Below are 18,567 nucleotides of genomic sequence, written 5' to 3'. Positions count from 1 at the left end.
ACCTCAGCCTCCACTCCTCTTCAGCTTCATCAAGCCAGCATAATGAGCATACTGAAAACAAGACAATTCTGCTGAATGCCAATCCATTTTCACTGTCCACGTGAGCAAAACTAAAAACAGCAATGTTTCTTCTCACTGCTCCTGGAAGTCAAGCTCGCCACATATACACAGGTGTGAGCAGTCTTCTTCAGGCCTGCGCCTATAGTAAACACCAGCAGCATATTCAGTCTTGGACCAGTAGAGCAGAGCACAAACCTGCCCTCGTCCAACCTCCACACCTATATTTTCTAGATAGAATCACAGACCAGAAGCAGAAATGTTGGCCGATTTATTCTCCCCAAACCCCAGCTGAGAGGCACTATGGCCAATTGTGGACTCAAAACTTGTCCAAATCAAAAGTCTGCAGCAAAAGTTCAAATATTTCAGCTGCCTTTTAAAGGTTTACAAGAAATCCTTTTAATTAATTTGACATATCAAAAGAAAGTGAACTGCCAAAAGTTGTTGCTGAACAGGTCAACTTAAACCGACATTTTCTTGCAAGACCATTCATTGTCTGCTTGGAATGGGGGAAACAGCCAAGTTATTTATGTGTTTCTCCCTCAAAAACCATGACATTGCACTGTTCTAGAAAGAGAAAATTCAGGTAACAGCAGACACTGTTAAATTCCAAACACACCGGATTCCACAGATGTTATGCACCTGTGCATTTCACCTGACCTTTATTGTTTTTCAGGTGGTAACTATTGTTTAGTAAGATAAAGGACTGCAACAACCTTTATGTAGAAATAAAATAATTTACTCTCTGCAGGCATATATATTTATTGACATGATATGCAAACAGTAGATAAAAGTTAATTCAAAATCGACACACTTCGGTGAACAATCTGATTACAATGAACTAAAGAATGCAAACAGCCCTTAAATATTTTCTCGACCACTAACCAAGTGATTGATAGGGTTGGCCAGTATGTCTTCCCTATACGGAACAAGAGTTTTTTTAATGTGCATTTACACTGCAAGCACAAGTTACTCAAGTTTTCTTCAGCTTTATCAAGCCAATTTAATTGAATTCTCCAAAATTCTAATTTTACCTGCAATTTAAAATCTTTTGAAACATAACAGGGAGAGCACACACATTCAAGAGGAGAAAATCTGAATTTTAAAGCTTTACTGTCATATAAAGGAAGCTATTGGCAAATTGTAGATTAAAAGGGGACGAAAAATCTAATTTTATGAGAAAGAGCAATACTCTGTCTAGTCAGTTTACAGTATTCGGTAAGAGGTTTAACAGGAAGGTGATATTATTACATTACCGTTTATCAATTGTGGCCTCAACTGCAGAGCACTGTATTTACAATTTATAACTGGTGTATGTGCGTAGCCACCAGCTCTATTTCATAGAATTTCATAGAATTTATAGTGCAGAATGAGGCCATTCGGCCCATCGTGTCTGCACCGGCTCTTGGAAAGAGCACCCTACCCAAGCCCATACCTCCACCCTATCCCCATAACCCAGTAACCCCACCTAACACTAAGGGCAATTTGAATCCTGAGGGCAATTTAGCCTGGCCAATTCACCTAACCTGCACATCTTTGGACTGTGGGAGGAAACCAGAGCACCCGGAGGAAACCCACGCACACACGGGGAGAACGTGCAGACTCCACACAGACAGTGACCCAAGCCGGGATTCGAACCTGGGACCCTGGCGCTGTGAAGCATTTGTGCTAACCACTATGCTACCGTGCTGCCCGGTATTTGAAATTTGTTTTCACTTTTAATCCTACAGTATTGTCGCTGTCGGGATTCCCAAAGTTGCATTGACTACTGATTCCAAACAAGTAACTCGAGCTGTTTAGCACACTAGGCTAAATCGCTGGCTTTGAAAGCAGGCCAGCAGCACGGTTCGATTCCCGTAACAGCCTCCACGAACAGGCGCCGGAATGTGGCGACTAGGGGCTTTTCACAGTAACTTCTTTTGAAGCCTACTCGTGACAATAAGCGATTTTCATTTCATTTAGAGAGTGAGAATCCAAATGACTTTGCCTGATTGTATCTCGCCTCAGAATAAGGTGTGAATGCCCGAATACAGGTACAAGCAATGCAGTCCCTCCCCCTAAAGTAAACCACTTAAGTACTTAGAAAGCAGAGTGTGTCCTGGCTCTCTGAACATTTAAAGCATGTTGTGCCGGTTTACAAAATGAGTGTCCAATGAATCATTACATTAGAAACCAGATTTGACAGCCCACCGGAGAAAAATATGGAGTAGAACCAAGTTGTGTTGGTTTTTTCCAGCACAATTCACTCAAAATCAAACAAACGAGTGCAAAAGAATTAGGAATTGTTCGTGCAATTCAAGTTTCTGGAATCATGTGCATTAATTTGTTGCCCGATGTCTTTGGACGTGAGGTACAAATTTTTTTTAACCAAAGTGGCTGTCCCAATTTAAATAATTCCAGCAAAGGGCAGCACAGTGGCTCAATGGTTCGCACCGCTGCCTCACGATGTCAAGGACCCGGGTTCGATCCAGGCTCCGGGTTGCTGTCCATGTAGAGTTCGCGCATTCTCCCAGAGTCTGCGTAGGTCTCACTCCCACACCAAAAGATGTGCAGGGTAGGTGGATTTGCCACGCTAAATTGCCCCTTAATTGGGAAAAAAAAGAATTGGGTACTCGAAATTTATAAAATAAATAAATAAATCCCGCAGGCCACGTTGAGTTTTAAATTTGTATTATTATCCCATACTTTCCAAAGAATTTTTAAAATGTGGCATCTCTCTCACACAGACTAGATACAGATGGAGAAAAAAATTATACAGTTACAGTTTGGGATGACAGGCAGCCCTCAGACATAAGACACAATTGGTTCCCGAAAACCACGACCCAAGTCGGAACCTATTTTCATGTACGAACCATGGTATAAATGGGGGATTCGTTCCTGAACGAAGGCCAGAAATCATTCATGGAGTACCCGGTAGTATTAAATGTTCTCAACTCTTGCCCTGTCAAGTTGTTGACACAATGGTTGATGCGGTTAACAGGAAGGTGCCTCAGCTCAGGTTCCTTGGTTAGTGTGGGGGATATAACAAAGCCACATTTGCTGGTTTAAACTTGAACTTCTGTGAGTCTGAGCACTACAACACAAGCGTATAAATGCATTAAAATCACAGCAGCTGTGCCATACGTTTGAATGGACAGCCAAGGCAAGGCCAACATTTGGATGAGACAGCCATCACAATACAACAAAAGTTTGATGGAATCCATTCCACGTTCATCCCACACCCATGGGATTTTGATGTCTCTTTTGTCCATGCTGAAAAATGGAGAGGAGTTATCTGCAAACTCCATTGTTTAAACATGAATAAAAACCTAGAGACAATGAGATGGCTTTGCGTTTTACAAGTGGCCATGATGTTCTTCCATTCAGGCCCATAATTCATCAGGTATTGTCCAGGGACTCTGATGTCGACAGTTCAAATGTCAAAAGTCGCATGGTATGCTGCAGCCACCTTGAGCACTCAATTTTGAAAATATAGCTTTAAAATGTTTCATACCCGCCTGACTGCACTCAGCACGGCAATTGGTTAGCTGCATAATTTACACTTCCAGAAAACATTATAGAAATCTATCATCCTATTTTAGAACATATGAATCAAGTTTATGCAAAATGCACACCGACCTGGGAAGATTTCTGTTTGCCCAATAAAGGAAACCATACACTCCCTCCAGGCACCTGTCTTCGTCAGCTATCAAATGACCGAGTTCACCACATGGTGCTGATTTGGGTTCAAACCTCATGCCAAGTTTGTGATCTTGGAGCCATGTTGATCTCAAAGAGATTCCAACATAATTCCCAACCAATAAGCAAAGAACACAAACAGAAGGCAATGAAGCATAGTTTCTTAGGGCAGGGATTTTCAAACTGCAGGTCACGACTGCAGGTCGCAACTGGCTTTTAAATTAAGTGAAAATGGTGGGCCGCGAAGGTCGGCCTGCTGGTAAAAGTGCGTCCCGGGGGGAATAAAAGTTTTAAAGACACTGTCTTCGTGGACTCTGGAGCAAACCGCAGAAAGAGAAGCTATTGCAAATGATTTGCTGGCTATGATTCAACAGTGAAGAACAGACTAGGCAAGTGCAAATCACCCAAGTGGATGACAGAAGGAGAAGCATTGGATGAAGATGGTGTAGTCAACCATGTTGAAGGCTGCAGGCCGTTAGAGAAGGTTGAGGAGGAACAGTTTATCACAGACACATGGAATGTCATCTCTAATTCTGAGTAAGGCCATTTCATTAGTGTGGAGGAGGGGGGTGCACCTCGACGCCACAAAAGGGAGGACGGGAAGTGTTGATCGAAGATCACCCTATCCTGCCCATTGCCCAGAGTTTGTGTGAGGGCAAGGGCACAGAGCAGAGAATGCATGGGAAAGACAGAAATTATTTGCACTTATTCATACAATTTTTGGAAAAATACTCAAATGCTATTCTCAACTTAATTTCAATGGAGCAGGAAATTAGTAAATAATTGATATAGAATCACATCGCCTGCCAGAGTTTTATCACATGGCACCACCTAGAGCTAATGTGGCATAGCAAAGGCAATTAGCAGTAGCCCACAATCAAGTTAATAAACACCATGAGGGATAAACAATGCTCTTGCTTGCAAGATTGATGAATTAGTTTGGTTCAAGCCCAGCAATAGTTGCAATAAAACTGCAAATAATTATTTGTAAAGTAACATTTGGTAAAAATTAAGATTTGTCCCTTTTTCTTTCGATCACAAGTTCCACATGAGCAGTATATTAGCATTTGCATGGCATACTGTTGAAGCATAACAAAGTAACATTTAACCCAATCTCCCTGTAAACACTTGATATGGTGCTTATGTTGTGGAACAATAAATAGAACTAGAAATTCTTCCAACTACTCTGCACTTATTAAAAATAAATTTAGAGTACCCACTTACTTTTTTCCAATTCAGGGACAATTGTGTGTGGCCAATCCACCCAACCTGCACATCTTTGGGTTGTGGGGGTGAAGCCCACGCAGACACAGGGAGAATGTGTAAACTCCACATGGACCGTGACCCAGGGTCTGGATCGAACCCAGGACCTCAGGAGGTGCTAACCACAACACCCCATTCCTACTCTGCACTTACATCAGAAAGTTCTTCGCAGCAACGATGTCCTTGGGTAGCAATATCAGTTTGCACATAGACTGGATAACTAAAGTAATCAAATAACAAACAGGAAATCAAATACACATCAATAACAATTTTCATACACTAAGACAAAAGGTTCCATTGTGACTGGTCTAGAGAAAATTTTACAATCAGGAATTTTCCAATTAAAAGCACCAAGTCCTGACTAAGTAGGCTTGCCCATAAAGTTCATAGGTTAACCCAAGCCTGTAAACTGCTTTTAACAGTAAAAACAAAAAAGAGGCAAGAACCAAATTTTAGGACTCATTCAATTTTGTTTCACATTGTTTGTTTATTCTTTTGTTATATTTGTTTTACCTTCATTTGTACAATAGTTCATAACATTTACTATTTTGTCACACCATTAAAATCATCTCACAAAAGCAGTCAACCCAACAGGGATACAACCGACACAGGGGAGAAAACCTGGACGCAAGTCAAAAAAGTACCAGCTTGTCTCTGGATTAATAAACAAAACAAAAACCCTGAAGGAGGCTGGAAACAAAACCTAACCTTCCAAGCAAAAGAAATGCAGAAAATTACAGCAACAGACTTTCACAACTGCAATATAAAGATCAGCCACACAATAAATACATCAAGCATGCGGCTAGACCACTCCCTAACCTTCTGACCCAGTCAATGGTCCTACGTCAAACTTCCTTTCAGAATCGGGGAGGCGTCGGACACGGGTTAGGCCGCTTTGTGCCATTCAGCATGGGGGCCGCCGGCCTCATCGTCTGATGCGATGCTCATGTCAGTGGGCAGAATGGGCGGCTTTGGGACGAAAGCGATTTTAATCGTGGCCTCGCTGATGGTCACAGGAGTGAGTGCGAACGCTGAAGTTCAAAGAGATGGTAGTCCGTCAAAACATCTGTCCACGGAAGAAAGTTCTCAAACAAGTCTCTGGTTATCCACAACATTATTATTATGAATGAATCCACAGACACCATGGTTCTGCCTGAAACATGGTTCAAGGGCAGCAACTCCTTCTTCCAGCTTCCCAAGTGTATATACATTTCACTCCCGAAGAGCAAAATCAAACACTGATTTCTTGCCATATTGCTCTACCATTTTCTCTTCAAGCTCTAGACCCTGTTTACCTTTCACTCACCATTTTCACTGTTTACTGCCTCTCATTTTCAATGAGTTATTGTCCTATTCTTTGTATATTTGTTCATAAAGGTGAGAGATTCGCAGGCATTTGTTGGCCATACCTAAATGTGACAAGTTGCCTTTCTGAAATGTTGGAGTCCCATGTGGTGTAGGTACATGCACAGTGCCATTCAGAAAACAGTTCTAGAATTTTGATACAATGACAGTGAAGGAACAGCAATACAGGATGGTGTGCAATTTGGGGAGGTACGTGCAAGTGGTGGTGTTACCATGCATCTGCTGCCTTAGCCTTCTAGGTGGCAACGGTCACAGGTTTAGAAGGTGCTGAAAAGGTGCCATAAATGCACCAGTGGTGGAGATTTAAGCTGGTGTATGGGTTGCTGATCAAGCTTACGGCAAGTTAGTCATGGTAGAATTCCTGCACTTGTAGCCAGAGGATTTACATAGTTGGTGCATTTAAGTTTTTGTCAATGGTAATACACAAAGCTAATAGATGTGGATTCACAATAGAACTGTGATGATTTCAAGGGGAGATGGCCATTGCTTGAAGAGCAACACAGTGGTTAGCACTGCAACCTCACGGCACCAAGGACCCTGGTTCAATGCCGGCCCTGGATCGAGCTTGCACATACTCCCCATGTCTGCGTGGGTCTCACCCCCACAACCCAAAAATGTGCAGGGTAGGTGGATTGGCCGTGCTAAATTTCCCCTTAATAACAAAAATAAAAATTACGTTGCTGGATAGTTAGCAGCCGAGACCTAAACGTTGACCAGGTCTTGCTACATACAGGCATGGGCTGCTTTTGTGCATAAGGAGTTGCGAAAAATACCGAACGCCCTCAGATGCGCACATTTCAAATGATCGATTATGTTATATAGCATTAAGATAACCAACCAACCTGCTTCATTCCATACGTCTATGAAAATTTTTACAATCATGCTCAAATCATCTCTCCATAGACATTTCCTTTGTATGCAATTTAGAATTTCTATTTCAATCTGCTTCATTAACCATTTATCCACAACTAACAAAACAGGCTTGCGACTGCAAAACCTTTTGAAACACACTTTTAGACCCAATATCAGTCTGTGCAATCTCTTCAAATGCAAGATTTCACACACTGGACATAGCTTCTTCTATTGATCACATATGGCACAAAAAGGCCAGTTGTGGCAAATTAGATACAATTCTTCCGCACTTCAAGAAGGACAGAACTACAAAATTCTATGATTTTGTTTGTGCAGAAACTCCAACATGAATAAGCGATAGCTATGGTTTGGAATTTCACACTACGCTACACAAATACGGTGCCACTTCTAAAGCAACCATATGTCTCTTTCTGCATTCACAGCCTCAAAGCACCAAGCAGCCACTGAGCAACCTATTACAATGGTATGGTTCAATTGCAATAAGATTAAATCACCCAGGGACAAAAAAATACATAAATATCACATTTCGTTTTACAGAATAATGAGGCCCAAAGGATTTTGAGCTCAACAAGAACTCGAAATAACTACATAGGAAAAAATATGTACTCCTGTGCCTAAAACAGTCATGTATTTTTAAAAAAAGGCAAAGAAAATGTAATCTTAAACTATGCAGTAATTCCGCACAAATTAACATTACAAAACATATGGCACAGTACATCATAAAATGCTTGAAACACATTTAACATTTAAAAAAATTAATGATGTTTCATAATATGCCCTACAGTTTATGCCACTCCTGATCGACACAAACAAATGCGGATGACAATTCCTACAAAGTCTTCATCAGCTAGCTGCGAGTTACTCTGCAAAGCTTCAGCTGAAGTCACATTCACTGCGCTGCCAATGAAACAGATTGCGCCAGACATTGCAGAGTGAACCCACAATGAGGTGATTTTACATGATATTTCAACCACTGATCGAGGTGCATCAGTCCTTCGATCTGCAGAAGATGGATCTGAATCCAGCTCAAACTGATGACATTTAAGTCTCCTGCCTCTGTGTTAGTTATAATCGTGCACCCTGGAGGTTTGGCTCAAGGTGCACTGTTGGATCAGAGTGAAGCAAGCCTTGCTCTGCAGTAGACTTCACGGCATCCTTATCTGAGTGATTGATGGCAATACAAGTTGATAACTGGGGCGACGGACAGAATTTTCCATTTGCACATCAGGGTCTCAAGTTCTGTCCAAGCACATATTTATTCAAAAAGTGACACTGAACAAATACTTTCACGAGAAACGTTTTGGACCACATTTCCCTCCAATTTTCAGCTGGGGTATTTCCTGTTTCTACGTAGCAAGCAATAAACAAAGCCACTAATTCCAACACACACAAGAGCTAACAGTCAGAGACCTTTTAAAACAGGGCAATCCAAATTTCAGCCCCAAGCCTCAACAATCCAGTCCTTGAAGCCCAAGGAACTCTGTCATACTTGCTTGCTGAATGTCCCCATTTGTGTAGGTTGGCACAGAGCCAGTTTTTTCATGGTTGGCGAATATATTGCAAATCAGAACATCAAGATCAACAACTTGAAGTACATGCATGAATTACAAATTCCTTGATACTCCTAAGGCTCCATGGTATAAATCTCTGTGGCTCACAGAAACAAAAAGGTTTGGACACATTGACCTAGATTTTGCTGTTAAAATAACAAGTGAGGCTCATGGTACTCACTGTTTTTTGAAAATAAATTTAGATTTCCCAATTTTTTTTTCCCAGTCAAGAGGCAATTTAGCGTGGCCAATCCACCTAACCTGCACATCTTTGGGTTGTGGGGGTTAAATTCACACAGACACGGGAAGAATGTGCCAACTCCACATGGACAGTGACCAAGGGCCGAGATTCAAACCCGGGTCCTCAGCGCCGTAGTCCCTGTGCCACGTGCTGCCATGGTGCTGACTCTTATTTATGAACAAATGGCACAGCAATTTCAGATGAGGGACTAATGAGTGGTTAAATACGGATCAAGTTGCACCACTCTGAACTTCATCAAAACGTCATCCCATCATTGAAAAGTTACTGAATGGTATGCAGTTGGTGCACTTGCACAGTATAAACAAATAAAACTTGGGACACAACGTTCAGTCAAGTAATTTCAATTTCAAATTTTAAATGAGATGAGCATTACTGCCAACCAGCTTACAACCAGAAGCCTAATTAACTCCACATAATTTCAAGAAACGGCTGAAGGCACTGGATGTAGCAAAGGCTATGGGCTCTGACAATATTCCAGTATTAATTCTGAAGACATTTGCTCCAGAAGCTGACACACCCAAACCAAGTTGTTCCAGTGAAGCTACAAAATCAACCATGATTGAATGGTGGAGTGGACTCGATGGGCCGAATGGCCTTACTTCCACTCCTATGTCTTATGGTCTTATGGTCTTACAACACTGGTACCTACCTGGCAATGTGGTAGATTGTCCTGTATACAAGAAACAGGACAAATCCAACCCAGCGAATTACTGCCCGATCTGTTTACTCTTGATCATCGGTAAAGTGATGGAAGGGATCATCAACAGTGCTTTCAAGCAGCACTTCCTCAACAATAATCTGCTCAGAGACGCTCAGTTTGGGTTCCACCAGGGTCATTCAGCTCCTGACCTCATTACAACCTTGGTTCAAACATGGAGGCATCTTTTGACCGAGTATGGCATCAAGGAGCCCTCGCAAAACTAGAGTCAATGGGGTAGGGGAAATCGTGCTGCTGGTTGCAGTCATTCCTGCCACAAAGAAAGATGGTTGTGGTGGTTGGAGGTCAATCATCTCAGCTCCAGAATATCACTGCAGGGGTTCCTGAAGGTAGTGTCCTAGGCCCAATCATTTTCAGCTGCTTCATCAATGACCTTCCTTCCATCATCAGGTCAGATATAGAAATCTTTGCAGATGGTTGCACAATGTTCAGCACCAGTCGCAATTCCTCAGATACTTGATTTCCAAATGCAACCAGACCTGGACAATATTCAGGCTTGGGCTGACAAGTGATAAATAACATCTGTGCCACACAAATGCCAGGGAATGGCCATCTCCAATAAGAGAGAATCAAATCATCACCCCTAGACATTCAATGGCATTACCATCACTGACACCCCCACTGTCAACATCCGGAGGCATACCATTGACCAGAGACTGAACTGGACTAACCATATAAATACGGTGGCTACCAGAGCAATTCAACTGCTCAGAATCCTGCAGCAAGTAACTCACCTCCTACCCCCCAAAGCCTGTCCACCCCCCACAAGGCACAAGTGACGGAGTACCCCCTGGGGGTAACAACACTCAAGAAGCTCAACGCCATCCACGACACAGTACCCCGCTTGATTGCCACCCCTTCAACAAACATTCAATCCCTCCACCATCTACAAGAAGCACTCCAGGAACTCACCAAGGTTCCTCAGAAAGCACTATCCAAACCCACAACTACTACCATCTACAAAGACAAGAGCAGAAGATACCTGGGAGCACCACCTGGAGGCTCCAGTCCAAGCCACTCACCATCTTGACTTGGAAGTACACCTCCATTCCTTCACTGTCGCTGGGTCAAAATCTTGGAATTCCCTCCTCAACAGCACTGTGGGTGTACCCACACCTCAGGGACTGCAGTGGTTCAAGAAGGCAGCTCACCACCATATTCTGAAGGGCAACTAGCCAGTGACACCTGCATCCCATAAATCAATAAAAAGAGACTGCTCCCATAAAGCTGGGCTAAGTTTTGTATTTTATTATTCCTTCATGGGATGTGGGCATCACTAGCACGGCCAACATTTAGAGCCCAGGCCTAACCACCTTTCAGAAGGTGGTGAGCCACCTTCTTAAACAGCTGCAATTCTGATTATGTTCAGGAGGCACTTCCAGAATTTTGACCCACTGAGTGTAAAGGAACATCGACACACTTTCAAGTCAGGAATAATTAAATAGGTACTTCATTAACATTGCAAAAGAACTGACATTAACGAGCCAAAGGCAGCAACAATTGAAAAGTGAGGTAGACACATACAATTGATAAATACGTGAGTTATGACCAAGAATGCATTGCCCGAAAAGATATTGGAAGCAGGTCAAACAGTAACTTTCAACGGGGAAATGGATAAATGCTTGAAGGGGAGAAAAATTGCAGGACGATAAGCAGAGAAGACAGTGGCACTAATTGGATAATTCTTGCAAAGAGGTGACACACAATGAGCCAAATGGCGATGCCCGCCTCTGCTGCAAGATTTTATGGTTGGCAGGAAGTATCTGGAAAAATCATTGGAATGTCTCAAGGACATTTGAGAAACCACAACAGCAAATTTAAACATTGCATATCTCATTGGCATGATGACAATTAAAATGCTGCACACAGGGGCAGCATGTGGAGCAGTGGTTAGCACTGGGACTGCAGCGCTGAGGACCCGGGTTCAAATCCTGGCCCTGGGTCACTGTCCGTGTGGAGTTTGCGCATTCTCCCCATGTCTGCGTGGGTTTCACTCCCACAACCCAAAGATGTGCATGTTAGGTGGACTGGCCAGGCTCAATTGCCCCTTAATTGGAAAAAAAATAATTGGGTACTCTTAAATTTATAGAAAGAAAATACTGCACACAGCTCTGGGCACCACCCCTACAGAACATAGAACATTACAGCACAGAACAGGCCCTTCGGCCCTCGATGTTGTGCCGAGCATTGTCCAAAACCAAGATCAAGCTATCCCACTCCCTGTCATTCTGGTGTGCTCCATGTGCCTATCCAATAACCTCTTGAAAGTTCCTAAAGTGTCCGACTCCACTATCACAGCAGGCAGTCTATTCCACACCCTAACCACTCTCTGAGTAAAGAACCTACCTCGGACATCCCTCCTATATCTCCCACCCTGAACCTTATAGTTATGCCCCTTGTAACAGCTACATCCACCCGAGGAAATAGTCTCTGAATGTCCACTCTATCTATCCCCCTCATCATCTTATAAACCTCTATTAAGTCGCCCCTCATCCTCCTCCGCTTGGGATCGAGGGCATCTTGATGTTGGCAGCGAATCCTGCAGCCCCGGCATCTTGGTGGGCCCAGTAGAGGTCATACGTGATATAGTCTGTTGCCCTGGCATACAGAGCATCGGTCACCTCCTGAATGCACCTGTGGGCTGTAGATTGTGATATGCCACACAGGTCCCCACTCAAGCCCTAGAATGACCCAGTGGCTTAGAGGTTTAAAGTTGTGGTGACCTTCATGGCCACTGGGAGTGGGTATCCTCCTGCTTCACGGTTGCCACATCCTCAAGGACGCTGCACAGGTACCACACTGTCTCCCTGTTAAGACGGAGTCTTCTGTAACATATGCTGTCCGTCAGCTCATGGAATTACCAAAGATGCCCGTACACCTTGGCCGTTGCTGGCCTCCCCTTCTGGGCCACTCATCGGTGGCCAGGTCTTCAGGGTGTGCGGCGGCCCCCTGAGATTGGAGTGCTGCCTCCAGCCTGAGTTGTCGCTGCTGCCTTCTACAATGTCTGCCTGCCTCGGCTGCCACCAGCAACACAAAGGTATCCTCCGCGGGATCTAACCAGCAGACATTGTTTCATCTGGAAGGAATTGCAGGACAGAGCCCGACAATCAGTTCGGACTTCCATTCCGGACCCTCAAATTCCCCAAAGCCTCCACCCTTACCATGACTATCCAGTCATCTCTCCAAGTGTCTCCAGCGAGCCAGTTGTGCTGGCAAACCTCACTCTGCACACTCACCCTCGGCCACATAAGGAGCCCCTAGACCCCAGACCTCTGCCAGGAATATTAAGGAGGCCGGGCTCAGCTGCCCTCCACTCATCTACACACTTAACCTTTGGCTGCGAGAAGATCCCCAGTGCTGAAGTCCTGCTATTTAGTGTTTGATTGTTGGCAGCTGCCTCTATAATGCTGATGCTCCTAAAGTTCAGACACTCTGTTCAGGCTTCAAAGTTTGCTGGACATGCAGTGCACTAATCATACTCTGAGGTCTGGCACATATGTCCTTGAGGATATACCTGGGAGTTGAGGAGCGTGAGGTGCTCTCACAACTAACAAGGCTAATCCCTCCTTTGAAACAGCCTTCAGCTGTGAAGCTAGAGGCTGCTCACAGTCAAAGGGTGTGAAACTAACTTTCAGGAAAGAAGCTGCAGCAGGGCACTGTCCTGGATGAGTTTGGTAGGACAGACAGGCTCCAGCTGTGGTAGCCTCTGCTTTTGCGCCTATTTTGGGTCACAAATTGGTTAAAAATAAATCCAACGAAGGGTAAACAGATTAATTTGTGGAAGCTGACAAAGATACTCAGGAAATAAACATAATTAGACACAAGGCCCAGAATAGAACATAATCCAAGTCCTCAATATTGTCAGCAGAACAGCAGGATACAGGAAATACTATGGACGGCATTGTAGCGCAGTGGTTAGCACTGTTGTTTCACAGCTCCTTGGTCCCGGGTTCGATTCCTGGCATGGATCACTGTGCGGAGTCTGCACGTTCTCCCTGTGTCTGCGTAGGTTTCCTCCCACAGTCAAAAGATGTTCAGGTTAGGCGAATTGGCCATGTTAAAATTGCCCTTTGTGTCCAAAAAAGGTCAGGTGGGGTTGCAGGGATAGGGTGGAGGTATGGACTTAAGTGGGGTGCTCTTTTCAAGGGCAGGTGCAGACTCGATGGGCCGAATGGCCTTCTGTACTGGAAATTATATGATTCTATGACACAAGGAGGAATTTACCCACACTCACGTGAGGCTGGAAACAAACATTCTGTCATGATTGCCAAGAGATATATGTGAACTGTCCTGAAAGTGTCTAATTTAGTCTAAATTAATCCCTTGAGAAACCAGTGCAAAAATATCTGATAAATAATGGGTTTAAAGTTTCAAGGTACCAGATGATTCTAATGGGATGTTATCAGTCTTGTTGGGACAATGGTAACTTACATCTGCAGAGGTCAACGCAAGGGGCATGTAGGCTTACATGTTTGCTACATGCAAAGAAGTTTAATCCATCACCTTCATGGTTGTTAACCCCTTTTCTCAAGAAATCAACTAAACTTGGACTTAGCCCAAGAAGCAGAAACTGTCAGAAATTAGTCAAAAATCCTTTTGATACCAGATACATACGGAATCAGATCATTCCGGCAATAAGGATCAGTTAAGCTTTTCCTATATCCTTCATTATCTCCACTCACCAAAGTTTTATGCCAGTAGTTCAGAAATATAAAGGAAGTTTCCAAATTGTTATTACAGATGACCTCCCAAATGACACATCATCTAATGCAGCCAGAGCAAAACCAAGTGAATAAACATTCCAAAAGAGACCTTTTAATGAGGCAGAACAATGTTAGTGTGGCACTGTAAAACTTTTGAAAATTGCTGCTTTTAACTATCATCCACCCAAAACACAATCCCTACTTAATCTCCATTTAAATCCCACAGTACGGATAGCGCTTAATTCAAACAATTAACTTCTAACCCAAATGATCCAATTCATGATAGCTGCAATCATCACATCCTCATGTTTACGTGCAGTAGAATGACTTCTGATTAAAATAAATTAAAAAATAATATTCATTTATCTCATAGATTAAATTCACAAATATGACCTGCTAAAACACAAATCAGAGTCAGGTGCTCTCAATATTGTCCATCATAAAATCATCTTGAGCACAAGGAATGAAATTAACTACACAAGATCAGTAAAGATTCCTGAAGTACTTCATCCCCCTTCAGAAAAGTGTTTACTTTGATGTTTCCAATTTCACTTTTATACCTAATCCCATTCCCAGAGTCAGAAAATAGTACCAGGAAACATCAGATGTCTTACAAATTCCTCCCTTACCTTTACCAAAATGTATTTCCACTCGTCATATATTTCCAAAATAGCACTTTTTTTTCTACCCAGTCACAAATGATTTCTTACTAAGATAATTTAGAAGGTTCCTTGTGTCCTCCCTTTCATCAATGCTTATATGTCATAAAATCAAAGCCATACCAAGTCCCACACTAAGTCTCATGACTGAAAATGGCCTCTCTGGATAGCACATAATTAAACTGAGCAAACTCAGCCAACACAGGAGGTTAGGGTTAAATTTAAGATTACTATGAAAGCACAGCAAAAGTTTAAACAAAAAACATTGTTATTAAACCTCAAAGACTTTTCAGTTATTCACCTTCTGAACGGCGAATAAATTATACTTCGCATAAGTATTTTATGGCAGCTGTTTATATCACACAAATCTCCTGCAACTCTAGAACAATCTAACACATTAAACAATTGTAAAACTAATTACTGAGCTCCAGCTCAGCATTTAAAAAAATACAACCTAGCAATGGAAACATCATATTCATTTTGAAAAGTTGTATTTCAATGGGAAGGGTGTCATGAACCAAAAGCTGTTTTTGAGTACCTCCTTGTTTCAGTTATTCCTGTTTAAGGCGTTTCTGATGTCAATGATAACATACAAGTGATCTGTTACATCCATGATGCACAGTACTTTGCAGAGAGCAACAAAACAGCAAGAACAAAATGAGCTGCAGAATTTTTTCATTAAAAGACACATAACAAGTTAATCAAGCTTATCCGACACAGCTCACTGGAAGCAAAAAGATCCAGAGAAGCAGGCTGCCAGTTACTGGCCAGAGTCCAGGGGGCCCCGGTAACAACAGTAACCGCCACCCCTGCCCTGGGCAGGTACCTCCTCACCTCTCACTATCCAAGGGCAACACACAAGAAAACTTGGCATTCACCCCGTATCATCAAAGCAGGGGCAGGGGGGCAGGGGGGTGGTATAATTGCAGGGGGGTGGTATAATTGCAGGGGGGTGGTATAATTGCAGGGGGGTGGTATAATTGCATGGGGGGTGGTATAATTGCATGGGGGGTGGTATAATTGCATGGGGGGTGGTATAATTGCGGGGGGTGGTATAACTGCAGGGGGTGGTATAACTGCAGGGGGTGGTATAACTGCAGGGGGGTAGTACAACTGCACAAGGGGGTGGTATAGCTGCCGGGGGTGGTATAGCTGCAGGGGGTGGTATAGCTGCAGGGGGGTGGTATAGCTGCAGGGGGGTGGTATAGCTGCAGGGGGGTGGTATAACTGCAAGGGGGTGGTATAACTGCAGGGGGGTGGTATAACTGCAGGGGGGTAGTATAACTGCTGGGGTGTAACTGCTGGATGGTGGTATAACTGCTGGGGAGGGTGGTATAATTGGAAGGAGGTGGTATAACTTCTGGGGGGTGGTATAACTGCAGGGGGGTGGGGTAAGTAGAAATAGCAGGATTGTTCTCCACAAGAGCAGACACACACTGAATGGGCCGAATGGCCAAGCCTCTGCGCTGTCCTATTCCATTAGCGGCATACAGACTAGGGAGGGAGTGGGCATTGCTGTAACAGGGGCTCCCATTCCCCGGGAGATGGGGGTGTCTGGGCCGGGGAGCCTCCTCCCCGGGCGGCTCCCCAACTTTCAGCAGATTCCCTTTCCCTTCCCTTCCCTCAGATCGGGATCGTATTCGCAGCAGCTTCTCTCGCCGCCCCCCCGCCCGGCGGAGCTCATCCCTCTCTCACCTCAACAATCGGTGTGTCGGTGCCTCTGCTCCCGGGACCCGGGCACTTTCCCGTCGGCGGAGAGGACGGGCGAGCCAGACTCCCGCTCCCAACTCCCGGTGCGGAGACGGAGACCAGAGGCGCTCGCGCCCGCGCGCTCTCACCTTCTCTCGCGCTCGGGGCCGCGCCTCCAGTCACCGCGCGCGCGCCGCCGACCCGGGTCTCCATCGCGCGAGCGAGCGCCTCCCCGGCGCCACCTGCCGCCCAGAGCCTACCCCCACAACCCGATCCTCCTGCCGCTGGATCTGGCCTGTCCAATGTTGGCGCGTGTTGCCCATCCCCAGTTGCCCTTGAGAAGGCGATGCTGAGCCACCACCCTCCCTGCACCATTTGGTAAAGGTGCTCTCATGCAGCCCTTCTGGGAGTTGGGGGAGGGGGGTGTTCCAGGATTTTTACCCACTGCCAAGGAAGGAACGGTGATATATTTCCAAATCGAGACAGTATGGGTAACGTAGAGCTATGGGTGTTAGTGCATCTACTCCCCTTGCCCTCTTGAGTGGTAGAGCTTGCATGCTTGGGAGAAGCTGCCAAGGCAGTGAGTCGCGTCCTAGATCGTAGATGGTATGTCAGAGATACCCTCCACCAGTCATCCAGGTCAATCTACCACTTGTGGGATGTCCTTGACGTGCCAACCATACCAGAACAGCTTATGTTTTGAGAGTGCCGCAACATAAGATAGACCATAGAGTCATAGAACTCCTACAGTGCAGAAGGACGCCATTCAAGTCACCAAGTCTGCACCGACCCTCAAAAAGAGCACCCTACCTAAGCCCATCCTACCCCCAAAACCTAACCTGTACATCCCTGGACCCTAAGGGGCAATTTCTCATGGCCAATCTATCTAACCTGCACATACTCTGATTGTGGGAGGAAACCAGAGCACCCAGAGGAAACCCATGCAGACATGGGAAGAAAGGTCAAATAGTCAGTCACAGACAGTCACCCAAAGCTGGAATTGACTTTGGGTCTCTGGCACTATGAGGCAGCAGTGCTAACCACTGTGCCACCCCTACCTCTTGGAGTATTTTTCAGAGAGCCAAAACTAAAGGGCTGCAAGCAAAAAAGAGGAAAAGTACAAAAGCAAGATCGAGGGGAGGGATTTTATCAGGACAGAGACTGATGGCAAAGCAGAGGTTTTGAGAGAAGACGTTTATTCTCATCTTCAAATCCCTCTTTGGTCTGGCCCCGTTCTAGCTCAACAATATTCTCGCTACACATCTCTGTGCTCACCCTTAGGTATTTCCACACTGGCTAACAAATCCTTGTTCTACATGTTCTCTGCACCACCAGAAACACTTCTCAGGCTAGTGTTTTTGCAGCGTTGTTGCTCTTGCAATATAGGAAACACTAACAGGACTTCCTATAATTGTAGACATGGGCTGCAGCATTCTAGTTGTAGTTTGTGCCATGTGGAGGTTTAGGGAATGCTAAGATAAACAACGGGGAAATTAAATCTTGATGGTTAATAGATTGGATTAGAGTTTCAGCAGGGAAGCTGAAATGTAGTGGCAGGTGATGTTTCAGAGATGGAAGCAACTGGTTTTGGTAACAGATGAGATGTAGCAGAGGAAGCTTAGCTTCCAATATTACAAGATTCTGCATCTTTGGTTTAAACCCAAGATATTAGTCAGGCGTGTGACTGATGGAGGGAGCCCGGTGGCACATTTGACAGTCAGGATTTAGAATCAGCTACGTAGACACTTTA

The 18,567-nt window shown here is 44.4% G+C and overlaps 1 protein-coding gene across 5 annotated transcripts in view; it reads right to left on the bottom strand.

Moving 5' to 3' along the window:
* Positions 1 to 16,977, bottom strand: part of eps8a (epidermal growth factor receptor pathway substrate 8a) — a 200,908-nt gene extending 183,931 nt beyond the window's left edge. For 4 of the 5 annotated variants that reach the window (XM_038811132.1, XM_038811140.1, XM_038811143.1 and 1 more), the window contains exon 1: positions 16,824 to 16,977. The gene's annotated coding sequence lies outside the window, so the exon portion shown is untranslated. The remainder of the gene's footprint in view (positions 1 to 16,823) is intronic. The other variant, XM_038811136.1, reaches the window with a different exon arrangement.
* Positions 16,978 to 18,567: the final 1,590 nt, after the last annotated feature.

This window comes from Scyliorhinus canicula, chromosome 11, assembly GCF_902713615.1.
Source record: "Scyliorhinus canicula chromosome 11, sScyCan1.1, whole genome shotgun sequence".
NCBI classification, from domain to species: domain Eukaryota; kingdom Metazoa; phylum Chordata; class Chondrichthyes; order Carcharhiniformes; family Scyliorhinidae; genus Scyliorhinus; species Scyliorhinus canicula.
Note: the sequence above shows the minus strand (reverse complement) of the source record. Positions and strands in the feature narration are given on the sequence as shown.